A 12,927-nucleotide genomic window follows, 5' to 3' on the forward strand; every position below is an offset into this window, starting at 1 on the left:
GATTTAGTTGTATCAAAACAGTCAAACTCAGATCAAGACTCACAGCGAGAGACTCGTAAATCATTAAATCAGTTTAAACAACAATTGTTATTAACAACGGGCAGGTATACAATACATAAGTCACTGGAAGTTTTTGACAAGACAAGACACATAACCGAATATGAAACCGTTGAGAATTTAGTAACTGTATTAAGAGAGTATCTTCCACCTAACATAATGGTTGGAACTCATTGTAATTTACAATATTTATACCATATTCAAGCATCTTTAAGAATTAATTTGACTAACAAAACTTTTTTTCACGAATATTTGTTCAGGACGTAGAAAACACAGAAGATAGAGCTATATTAATAAAAGAAACACAGTCGATCTTATAGGGGAAAATCAGTAGATTAAATTATTATTATATTATATTATTATATAAAAAACTTAAAGAAAATATTGAAAATTGTAAAAATTGCAATGAAAACAAATATAGCATGCACTTAATTAAAATTCTAATTGGAGAACCTCCAATACCAACAAAAGAAGGAGAAAACTTACATATTGATTTATACCATGCGCACAGTGTAACTCAAAGTTCATATAAATTAAAGAAATTCAAAAGAAATTAAACTTTAAAATAAGTTAATGGCCCAATTTAAAGCAAGGTATAGAAAAACAAGTAGATAAGGAAGTTATGCCTAATAAAATAATAATTAATAGAAGAAACAGAATTATACACAAAGATAATATTAAGGACTAATAAATTTTTTTTAGCTTACAGAAAAGGCAAGAGGTAATAGAGATATTACCTCTTTATCAATCATATTATTGGGCAGTTCAAAAAAAAAATAAATTACTCGAACCATGCATTTTTTCTGTTCAAGGACAAAAAGGATGTCCATACTTGTGAATCATTCTAAGATTTATTTCTCGTTATTAATTTAAGTTCTTATTAAGAAATAATAAATATAAAATCATATTATATAAAAATGGATTCTAATTAGAGGTCACGATGGATATAAAAAAAACGACCTAGAAGTAATCGAATTATCTCTGTCACAGTTAATATGAACTAGATCGAAAAGGTGAATAAATGACTTAGGCACCGTGTACAAATGGTTGGCTGGAACGTCGTGTCATGATGATTTCATTAAGGTGCAAAATATAATCAATGACTTAATTGAAAGTAATAATAAACAATATATTATCAATTCCAAATTGTTCAAATAAATAGAATCTCTTTCTGAAGATTTAAAAAAAAATTTTATTGATCAAGGCTTACCATTAAGAAAGCATCGCCTACAAAATGTAATTGATACTATCACACTGTCAAAAATTGATATTAATACAACAATTTTAAACAATGAAGATATTAAAGAAATATTAAAACACGAACAGAAGTCACCAATTATCGCTGATTTAATGGATATCTCTCAAAATCGCTCTGCATAAACAACTTTTAATAATTTAATAATATATATTTATATATAATAAATAAAATTTAGTAAAATATAATACGCTAGAGCCATTTTCCAAACCGATGGAAAATTATTAATAAGTAATCAAGTTGCAAAATGCGACTGCTTGCTTAGTTGTGTTGCCGCTGCGGATGGGCCGAGAGGTGTACTGATTGCGTCGCTGCGGGAGGGCCGAGCTGCGTACTGCTTGCTTCGTTGTGTCGGCGCAGCGGAAGGGCCGAGTTGTGCGCTGCCTACTTCGTCGTGTCTCGTCGTTCGGGTAGGTCTTAGTGTTTTGGGTCGTTGGGAGGAACGATCTACGTGGATTTCAGGTGAAATTTGGGAGTGTAGGGCATCGTTAGTTTTGGTCTGCCGGGCATCATTAGTTTTGACCTGCCGTCTACTCTGTATAGTTTCCGGATTGGAAGCCGGAAACGTGACTTCTGGGGGAACTCACTGAGATGGGCCTGAATTACGGAATCGGACCGGGCCAAGTGATCATGACCAGGCCTGGGTTGAATTACGAAAACCAAGCCGGGACGCAGGGTATCCTCACCAGGTCGTAAAGCCAATTTAAAACCGAGCTCTAACGGATCCACTACCAAGACTATTTACCCGAACACTTACCCGGATATTCCCCTTCGTTGGTGTTTCCTCGAAGCTCGTCGGAATGCAAGTAACTGGCCTGATGCTGGACCTCTGTTTATATAGCCGTCTTTTAGTGTGACCAGTGTGGTCCATGGTGATAGCCCCGCTTCAAGTACAGACTATCGGTAACGGCTCCGTTGACGACTATTGATTTCTCTGCTGACTAAGTGTGGCCAGCTTTGGGCGCGCGTTTTGAATAGTTATGCGGCTGGAGAATTACCAATTGAAAGACCATTGTTTCTTTGGAATGTTTTCCCTGCTTGGTTTTATTATGGTTTTTTGTGTCGTCGTGACGCTCACTTATCAACCTCTCCCTATCCGAATCCTGGTTGCGGTGTTCCCTGCTATTATTTTCTGCGTCTTCCTTGCACCCGGTCGCCAAGCTGCCTTAATCAGGGCTACGTCCTCTGCCACCTTATTTTCGTGCTCCGCGTTCCCTTTCGGTCGCTCTGGCTTCCAATCCTCTTCTGTATCTTCCGATAGGTCTACCGGTCTTACTTACCCATTTCGTCTGCGGGCGCTGAGTCTGTTGCGCCTTGTTCCGGTTCTTTCTCTTGGTCTGGGGGATCTTGATCGGTGATTCTGGCTATTTCTTCCTTGTGTTCTTTGTTCTTCGTCCTGGTGTCCTTGTCCTTTGCCATGAGTCTGCCTTGTCGTCGTCGAGGTGTTCGATTGTTCGTTTTCTCGGCCTGGTGCCGCCTTGGTCGACCCTCAAACTCCTGCGGGGTCTGCCACGTTCACCGCCCCGAGTACTATGACCCTTTGCCGCTGCTGGTTCAGGCGCTGCAGATTCTCTCTGTACTTTGCCAGTGAGCTGCGAACCCAATAGCTGCTTTGGATAATGGGTGCTGCCGTTCCCATAAGAGGTCTCCTATCTTTGGTTTCCAGTCCCTTTTCCGTAGGTTATACGCCCTCGCATGATCTTGTGCGCATTTCCCATGTTCCGATGTGCCAACTTGCTTGTTTCTATTAACCGTTGCATGCCTCGATTGTCTCCTTCGCCATTCCGGATCCGGGTGTGGTTTCGTTGAACAGGACTCCGGGTAGTCGGCCTCCGGGTGTTTGTTCCGTCTGCTAGTCTCTTGGCTTCGGTTACTCGTTTTCTTCTCCCGTATCTGGCTATTTTGTTGGCCAGTTCTCTGCCGATGAAACTCCGAGTGGACACCGTGTCAATGGCCCCGCAAACTACTGTGTTGCCTATATTGACTTGTGTGAGTAAGCGTCGGCCGTTGATCTTTATTGCCGTTACGGGTGTGGTGTGGGCCCTGGGTGCCCGCTTTGATCTCATGGGCTTCTGTCATTTCCCGTCGTTTCATTCCGGCGACAGCAATTAGTCGTTTTTTTTTATATTCCTTTATTTCCTAACACATATATATTATGAGTCGTGCGTGTACAATTCTGTCCGCATATACAGCAGAACAGTCTTGGCTGATTGTTGCACCCCCGTGCCATGTGTCCCACTACTTTGCATTTTAAGCATCTATTGTTCATTTTGAACGATCTTGTAATGCTTGCTTTAAGTGCTTGTGGTGCCTCTTGGGGTCTCCACTGGTTTCTTGGTGGTGTTGTGTTCTGTGTAGTGTGTTTTTGTGATTGGAGGGCCTCGAATTTCTTAACTAATTGGCGTTTGAATTCTACTCGTCTTTTTCGGTAAACCCACTCCAGTTTTTTCTCTTCTGTGAGCGTAGTAAATCTCATGATTTTCCGGAGTTCTCGTGTATATTCTTTCGCTGGCTTAGCCTCCCCACGGTGCCTACGTGTAATGCTTTCCATCGCTTTTTCTTCGTGGTACGCTGCCCTGTAGTACCCCAGGAATTCTTCTCTGAAGATACTTCATGATGGCATTGGGGTTGGGTGGGTGTGTAACCAGTCCAAGGCACATCCTTTGAGTAGGATTACCATGGCTACCGCTGCGTGATCGACTTCTATCCCGTAAGCCTCTGCGGATTCCTCCGTTCTGCTTATGAGCTCTGCCGGATCGCCGGTGCCGTCGTATTCTTTCCTCCAAGTTCGGACCACTTCCATTGTGGCCACTTTATCCCTTTCGGTCCATGTGGGTTCGGGTGTTGGTGACGGGCTTCTTGCGTGCTTCCATGCCAGCTCCAGGAGGCGTTCGATGGTTCCGTCGCTGTGGTTGCCGTTCTTTATGAATTTCGACATTTGCCACTGACATTTGCCACCTCGCACAGTATTCCTGGCTTGACTTCGAACTCTATTAGATAGGCTTCCAACTTGACTTTATTGGTGTTGCTTCCAGCCTCGAGTTAACTTGTCTGCTATTGTGTTGTGTTGAGGAAGAGGGTAATCTTTGTTTTTGTTTATTTGTCTTTAGTTTGTTCGGGCGCCACTGTAACGACTTTGCTTCGGGAGGCCGTATAGCTTGCCGTGGGCATGGTTCGAAATTTATTTCCTCTTTAGATCCCCAATAATGATGCAGAGAGAGAAAGCTATGCAGTAAGCTTATTATTTACTAGGATAGGATAGAGCTAGGGTACAATATATAACGTTGGTGGCAGGTCGCCTCTGCTGTGGAGGGACCGAGTTTCGTACTACTTGCTTCGTTGTGACAGCTCTGCGGAAGGGCCGAGCTGCGTACTGATTGCTTCGTTGTGTCGGCGCTGCGGGGGGGCCGAAGGATGCGCTGCGGGCTTCGTCGTGTCGACGATGCGGAAGGGGCGAGTTGTGCGCTGCTCGCTTCGTTGGGTCTGCGCTGCGGAAGGGCAGAGTTGTGCGCTGCCGACATCGTCGTGTCTCGTCGTTCGAGTGGGTCTGGGGCTCTGTTTATATAGGCGCCGTTTAGTGTGACCAGGGTGGTCTATATTGATAAGCCCGCTTCAATAACTGGCTATCGGTTACAGCTCCGGTGACGACTATCGATATCTCTGCTGACTAAGTTTGACCAGCTCTGGGCGCACGTTTCGAATAGTTCTGCGGCTGGAGAATTACCAATTGAAAGACCATCGATTCTTTGGAATGTTTTCCCAGCTTGGTTTTATTATGGTTTTATTGTTTTTATTATGACGGTGGGCCGTCACACCGCAAATACATTATGAAATGTCTACATTAAAGAAATAACACTTTAATAACCTTAAGTTTGGAAAAAACAAAAATATATTTGTAACCAAAAAACAACGCCCAGAACTAGAAAAACCTATTAACGAAGAAGAATTTTTAACAGAATTAAGAAATCGCTTAAACGAAATTCATAATGAATCGGGACGATCCATTATAGAAGAGGGAGAGTTATCCAACCCACGAAAGTGTTCCACTAGTAGAATTAATAAGCAATTTTTGAAACTCAATCTCAGCGATATTGCCCTTGCACTCAGCCTTTGTCTTCAGCGATATTGTCTTTGTCTTTGTTTATGATTCTGCCTTTGCCTATGCCATTAAAGTTGAGGGCCGCACTTGGCCTGCTAAGATAAATAAACCAATTGTAAAGTATACCCAAGCGTCCGTTCGAAGGCCAATCTCTCATAATCGTAGTCCAAACTTTTGCGTTCTAGTACAGATCAAATTGCGTTCCAATTTTAATTCAAATTTCATTGCATTTCAGCATAACCTTTTTATTTAAACAAAAATAAAAGTTCTAGAAGCTTGTCCGGGACGTCCGGATATCGGAGGCCATCTCTTGAAGCATCCGTGCGGAACCAACAAAATTGGTTGCATTGTCGCAATACAGTCGTATGACCGGGCTGTGCCGCCCAAAAAATCTGCTAAGACAGAGGATAAATAAGTTAAGTGTGAGATCCTTCAACCGTTCATATAAATACTGCGACGTACACTTTTAGAGCTGCCTTGCCAAGCACTCCTAGCGACACTCGGATTGGACCGAACGGATTGACTCCGCTGGTCAAGATGCAGATTTTCCATTATTTGCTACATTAACCGTGGCTTATATCGGTAACAGTGCGTGACTTCTTCGAAGTAGTCTAGACGCGACCAAAAAGACGTCTGAACTGCAAAGTAAGCTATACACGCGGAATTCCCAATCATAGAAAAGTTCGCCTCATGGCGGTATCGTTTTAAATGCAAATTTCTTTGCCAGTCTAAAAAAATTCTACCGCACAGATTGCGCTTGCATGTCGATTTGAATTTTCATTGCGTTGGCTATAATTTTATAGTTGCCGAACGAGAGAAGAGATTCATAAATAGCAGTTACGGGGTCGATGAGAGATCATAATGCTGAGGCAGATGGCGCGTGTATTTTTTGGAGTTCAAACAAGCGAGATACACTTCTAAAGTATAATAGGCACGGATTATCATAAACCGTAATTAAAGCCGCATTGGCCTTTGCGAAATTGGCTTTTGTGATCTGGTTAGCCTTTACTTTTAATAACGCTTCCTTTTCTAAACAGGATAGCAAATGATTGAATTTTTCGACATTGGATAGCGACTCGTCGTTGTGAACCACGCTATTAAACAAGCCTATAAAATTTTTGTAGTTGTAGTAGTCGCCGTCAAACTTTGGGAGTTATATATGTGGGAAAATTCTACTGTGGCTTATTGAAGAATTTGGACTACTAATATTTGCGAAGGTAGAATGATTACTTTCTCGTTCAGACCGGTTGCAAATTGACAATAATAAGGCCTTAGCTGATATTCACAGTTCCTCTAACTCCTCTCTACATGCCAATTGAATATTAATTGCCTCTAATTGTGGTTGCAATTCGAATGCCTTTTCTATTTATAAATTTAAAATACTTAAGCGAAATTCCATTTCGCACGCGTAAGGGGGAGTTTCTTGACTACGATCTGTGGCTTCAATTCTAATTATTTGATTTTTATTCCGCTTAAGCTGTTACAGCAATTCGTTTGTGTCCTCCTCCGTTGAAGGAGTTTTACCAGTACCTTTTCGACTTCTATCCATTGTGACCAGCAACTTCCCTTTTTTGGCCTTTATTCCTAACAAGTAAATACCAATGCAATGCTGCTAGTACCGATCAAATGTCTGCACTCTCCCACCGTACTGAAGAAATCTGCAAGGCTATGGGGGTGCGATTGAAACAAGGGAGGCGAAAAGTCAGCTTAAGTGAGACCGAATCTCCGCAATATGTATCTGTGTGTGTGTTGGGTGTGGGCCTATGCGTGTGTTGACTGAAAACCAAGTAAAATTATAATTTGTGCGCTTCACCGACGAAAGACGAAGTTGAAATCGCACCGCTCTATGGGTGCGGACGAGATGGAGGTAAGGGACGTAGCCGAAATGCGCTCCCTCTACGATGTTGAGAAATGGGATGCACCGCTTTGCGGGGCCTAGCCGACGAGATGTAGGCTAGGGCGTACCGCTATTTGGGGATTCGGCGACGATATGGGTTAGGGCGCACCGATGTGCGGACGCTCCAGCGACGAAGTTTAAGTTGCACGTAATGAGCGCATAAAAATCGCGTCGCCAACGGTGTTGGCCAATACACCCGATGTTCGATGCCAATGCGCTACCAGTTGCACAATGCAAAATGTTGGCCACGTGAACTTGTTATGCAACTCTTGGTGATTTGAGAACTTTCCAGAATTCGCAAATCCGATGTCCAGATGACGGCTAAGAACCAGCGTGCAGAACAGGAGTAAATTCGCAACTTCCCACTGGATTAATTAAAAACATTGCTTAGCCGTCAACTGAGCTTTTCAGTTCAACAATGTCACCAACAATCTTTCTTCTGATCTTCTTCAATATTCTACATAAGTATTTAGATCTTTCTTAATCTAGTATTTTATAAAATCTAGTATTTCTTGCCGACTGGGGGTTAAATTTTAGGGATGTCAGCTACGCCCCTGCTCGCAGCTATCGGTAGTCAAGCATCGTAACAAACATTGAATTAAGTAATATATAACAAAATTACCAAACAGTAGAAAAAAAAAATTTCTTAATTAAAAATAATATTTAACAATTCATTCATTCATTCTGAAGATTTAAAAAAAGTTTTTGTTGATCAAGATTTACCATTACCTGACCCATTACATTTGACCTGATAAATTTAATTGATACTGGCAAAATTTGGTGTTTTTAATACAAAAGTCTTAAACATTGAAGCCATCAAGGAAATGTCTAAGCACAAACAAAAGCCAGTAACTGTCGCTGACTTAACTGTCGCTGACTATTTAAAACCGCACTGCAAAAAAATAAATAAAAAAAAAGATGCGAAATATATTACGCTTTTGTTAATAACATTTAATGATACAACCACAATTAATAACATATCATATACCGGAAGTAAGTTCGGGAATGAATTTCAAAAAAATCGTTCTGGTTCGCATTTTTTTTTGCACAAATCGACACGCACACAGCAGGGCCGTCTGGATCCGATTTTACGATGTACATATGTATGCATGTACAATGGAATTGATATTAATAAAATAAACTAGCGCTGCGGAGGAAGCCGAAGAATCTGCATGCCAACCCAACATTCCAGCTCCTATAGTTTTCGAGTTCTCAGCTTCCATACGGACAGACGGACTTGGCTAGATCGACTCGGTTAGTGATCCTGATCAAGAATATATATACTTAATAGTTACATACTTTGGCCTCCCTGGTCGCCATTACATTTTTGGAACTGACCGTTGACGACACTTGGCTGTTCACGAACAAGTTGACCACATCATATGGTCGGTTTATATTTTGAGCCACTTCTGCCGCTTTTCTTATGGCAAAGAATTCTGCCTGGAATATGATGCAGTCGCTTGGTAGCTTATAAGACAGCCTTATTTCAGGGTCCCCATTCCATCTTGGAGCCGTCTGTGTATATGTTGAGGAGTTGAGTCTGGTCCCGACCCGTTTCCAGTCGTCTGGGCCCATGAACGAGGTTGTTGGGGCGGGGTGACTTGATCGCTGAAATAGGTAATTCCCCAAGATCGAATGGTACGCATAAAAACACGGGGGTACATTGGGGTTTTTACGCGACGTGCATATATGTTTATTTGTACACTTGGAAATAAGAACTCCTTAAGCCTAACTTAACTAAAGCGCTCCAGAGCAGAGCGGAGACTTAGGGGTGAGATGGAGAGGGAGAGCGGACGGCAGTGCGAGCGCGCGAGATGTAGACATCTGGATAAGACTGCCGCTCGACACTGCCTCCTGAAATTAAACGCGCTTTTGACGTAAACATTCCTCCCCCCTCCACCCGTAGCAAGAACCTCAGGATAGTAGGCTCAGGAATAAGTTGGAAGTGAAGATCGGTCGTCCGTATGTAGGAGAGTGTGGTGGCCCTTTCCACACTTGTGGCAGTAATGACCACTGCGGCAGGAGTCCTTGGAATGATTGTGAGCCAAGCAATTGGAGCAGTACTTCAGGATATGTACTTCCTGAAGCCGATTCTGGGGGCTTAGCCGTAGAAAGTGCTGGCACTTGACAGACTCGGCATTGGTATGATTTAATATCTCGAGTACGTCTTCTATCCAAGGAGGGGTATGGAACCCAATATTCGGATGGAGTATTTTTAGGAGTGACTTTTTGTACGGAAAGTTGCTCTGAATAGGAAGAAATGATGTGTGGAACTGAGGCGGATAATGGCCTTGGAGGGTCGGATGGAATCGGCGGAGTAGTAGGACCGCTGTTTCGATGCAGTAATGTGTGATGCCGATCTTGGCAAGTGAGACAGTTGTGAGCCCTTGTGCAATCCCGAAATTGATGGCTGCTTGCAAAGCAATTGGAGCACAACTGATTCCTTTGAATATAGGCTAGGCGATCGTCTACCGTCATTTGTAGGAAGCGTGGACATATACGCACGGGGTGGTTCTTCTTCGAAGACAGATCGCAGCCTTTGGGTATCGGAACTAGCCTTGTGTTGAAGGAATTTATTTTTGAATATTCTGCCACTCGATTTGTGTCTTTGGACTGGACGTGGTGGAAATTGGCAGATCGGAAGCTATCGACGGCTTCAAGAGTTCGATGGCGCTCCTTCAAATAGGAATCAAGCTCAAGCCACGTAGGAATTTCGGCTTTATTTTGGATGGATTGCTCCCATAATGAGAGAGTGAGCTTTGGTAGTATTGTCGAGCACATATAAACCAGTATAGGGTCCCAATTCTCAATACTAACACCGGAAATTTTAAGAAAGTTAAGCAACCTTGAAAAGTGCGTTCAAGTTCCTTTAAGGCTGCTCCCGACTCCTGTGCTATTACACATTGAAAAGTGTTTTCAGGTGACTGTTCGCCTGCAATCGCTTCTTTTCGAAACGCTTAGTTAGGTTATTCCAGGCTGAGCGAAAGCCATCATTGGTGAGTGGGGATCTTGAAACTATGGAATGAGCTTCGCCACTTGTTTTTGAATTTAAATGGAATAATTTTTCAACGGGCGTTAGACTCGGATTGTCTATGTATATTGCCGTGAAATGGTCCCGGAAGGTCGGCCAGCGAAGATAATCGCCAGAGAAAACCCCTGTGTCGATAGGAGGCAGCCGACAGCCATAGGACGTGGAATTTTGGGACGGAGTTACTGGAGCTTGAGGTATTTGGGAGGAGCCTTTTTGGATTTGCTCCATCAGCTGCGCGGCAAATATTTCGTAAGTGTAGTACGTTTGGTAATACTTGGACTTTAGTATGGATTTTGTGACTGCGGCGCTCTCGCCTGCAGCTATAATGCAGTCGGAGCATATGTCGTATAATGCCTTTACCGTTTGCCACAAGGAATTGAAGTGATCGCGTCGGATTTTACAGGCGGATAACGTTGGGGTAGGAGCACCTGGAGCGTTCACAGTGGCCTCAAAGTGGATCAGGCAGTCAGCTGTGGCCATAAATCGGGCTAAAGCGGATTTTACTGATGTTGCCATGACGTTAAATAATTTAGAATTTTAATTCAGAAGTAAGGAAACGCGCTAAAATTCAGTTGGAATTTAGGAACCAATCAAGATTGTAAATATATATATGATCGGACTTATGTAAAGAATGACGGACTTTAATATTGTATGTTTGAAAGGAACATTTATTGTGAGTTCTTGACCCACTGTGCACTGGCGAAAATATCGATATACGTATGTATATACACTGTACATATGTACATATGTGGGGTGCGAATGGCGGAATAACGTTGCGGGAACTGGAAAGACTTCGCTTATGTTTGTATGTCGGTGCGTTTGTTTGTCACCTGCACAACTAAATTGCAAACGATTTGCTGGAGTAAATTTGTGGATATTGTAACTTTGTTTTTAATTTTAGAAATAGTTTAGCCGTATTTGTAGGTCGAGAACAGTAGTTGGAGTGGACTGTATATGAAAGAGTACTTAGAGTGGACTGTATTAGAATATGTATGTAAATATACACACGCAGCTGTAACACAGTAAAAAATAAAGAGTGCAAATCTTATGGAAAAGTTTTATGATGGGAATTTTTTACTGTGGCTGAGTTATATGTTACACACAATTGAAATTGAAAATGTATTTGAGAAATATTTTTGTTGAATAGTAGCACTGGAATTTATACTCGAATTGTTTCAAGTGTACAATTGTGGGCAAAGGAAACTGGAATATAGTCGGGTACAAATAACGGAGTGTGCCTCTGTGTGCCCCCTTTAGCGCATATTCCTTAATGTGTAGGGCTCTCTCAACGTTTACTTCTAGCGAGTGTAGTACCGTTTCCACAGATTTCTTTTTGGCGTAGGCGTGCTGGTTGGATGACATGAGTCTTCCTACATCGTTCCTGATTTGTAGATCTAGCAGCTTTTCCGAATTTTTGAGTAAGAAAGAAGTAAGGGTTATTGGCCTGTAATCCTTGGGGCTTGCGTGACTGCACTTTTCCGCTTTTCGGAGTAAGACAATCCGAGAGGTCCTCCATTGGATTGGGATATAGCACGTGCTTAGACATGGCGACTATATTTCTTATAGCCATGGGGTGATCCTTTCCTTGGTCACCTGTAACATGGCTGGAAATATTCCATCTAGTCCGGGTGCCTTATAGCCCGCAAAGGAGTCTATGACCCATTTGATTTTCCTAGGTGTTATAAGATCGTTCGGGGGGCGCTCTTCGCCAGTTGCTATGTCCTGATGCGTGCTGGCGCCTAGGATATCCGTGCATCCTGGGAAGTGCGATTGCATAAGTGCTGTTAGGGCCTCTTCACTGCCCTCAGTCCACTGTCCGTCGATGCATTTTAGCTGAATCTGTATGGTAGGTTGCTTCGAAAGCAGCCTCCGGAGTCTAACTGTTTCCGGGACGTTCCCGATGCTGGAGCAGAAGTTTCTCCAGGAGCTTCTTTGTTCCCTGCGTGATTCCTTCTTGTAATCCCTAGGTAGGATTTTGTATTCCCCGTTGATAATCTCATTGTCTGCCTTTTTGGCGATTTTGAAGAATTCTCGGAGATTACTTCTTTTGAGTGTCAGTTCTCGATTCCACCATGATGGCTTGGGCTTCTTCCTTGTTATTGATGTCGGGCCTGGTGCGTGATACGCATCCAATTATTCCTTGGACGGGTCTCCAGGGGCGTTTCTATATCTTCCACGGATTCTTCTACGCCGGGCTAGTCGCGAATTTCGAGGTAAATGTCCTTGTAAACTTTTCCCAGTTCGTGTTCCGGGGGATTCTATTGATAGTTACCTTTGGAAATCATACCTGAACTGAATATACCTATGGTCTGAGAAGGATGGTGTTTTTAGGACTCTCCATTCAGAGACCGGCTTCCACGATGGCTTCCAGACCTAGACCCTGCTTCACCTCGCCTGCCTGCGGGATATGTGCGCCGTTGGCGTCGGGGTGGTGCTTCTTAAGACGCATGCCCCACGCCATCTTCCCGAATCTTGGGTACAGCAGATCCTCCGCCTCCTTGTTGATATGGAGAGCCACACTTTGCCCCCCCTCGTTGGGTAGTGGGCTGGCCATGTGCAGAATCTTCCAATTCGCCTTTGGGACGTCT

General features: G+C 43.0%; 1 long non-coding RNA gene across 1 annotated transcript; it reads right to left on the minus strand.

Annotated features, from left to right (window-relative positions):
• Window positions 1–5,596: 5,596 nt before the first annotated feature.
• Window positions 5,597–6,222, minus strand: LOC139355042 (uncharacterized). The gene is made up of 2 exons (XR_011605798.1): window positions 5,874–6,222; window positions 5,597–5,803 (listed from the first exon to the last, which is right to left on the minus strand). It is a non-coding gene; the product is annotated as an uncharacterized lncRNA (long non-coding RNA).
• Between the last annotated feature and the right edge of the window lie 6,705 nt (window positions 6,223–12,927).

Source organism: Drosophila suzukii, unplaced genomic scaffold (genome assembly GCF_043229965.1).
Source record: "Drosophila suzukii unplaced genomic scaffold, CBGP_Dsuzu_IsoJpt1.0 scf_6, whole genome shotgun sequence".
Lineage (NCBI taxonomy): Eukaryota > Metazoa > Arthropoda > Insecta > Diptera > Drosophilidae > Drosophila > Drosophila suzukii.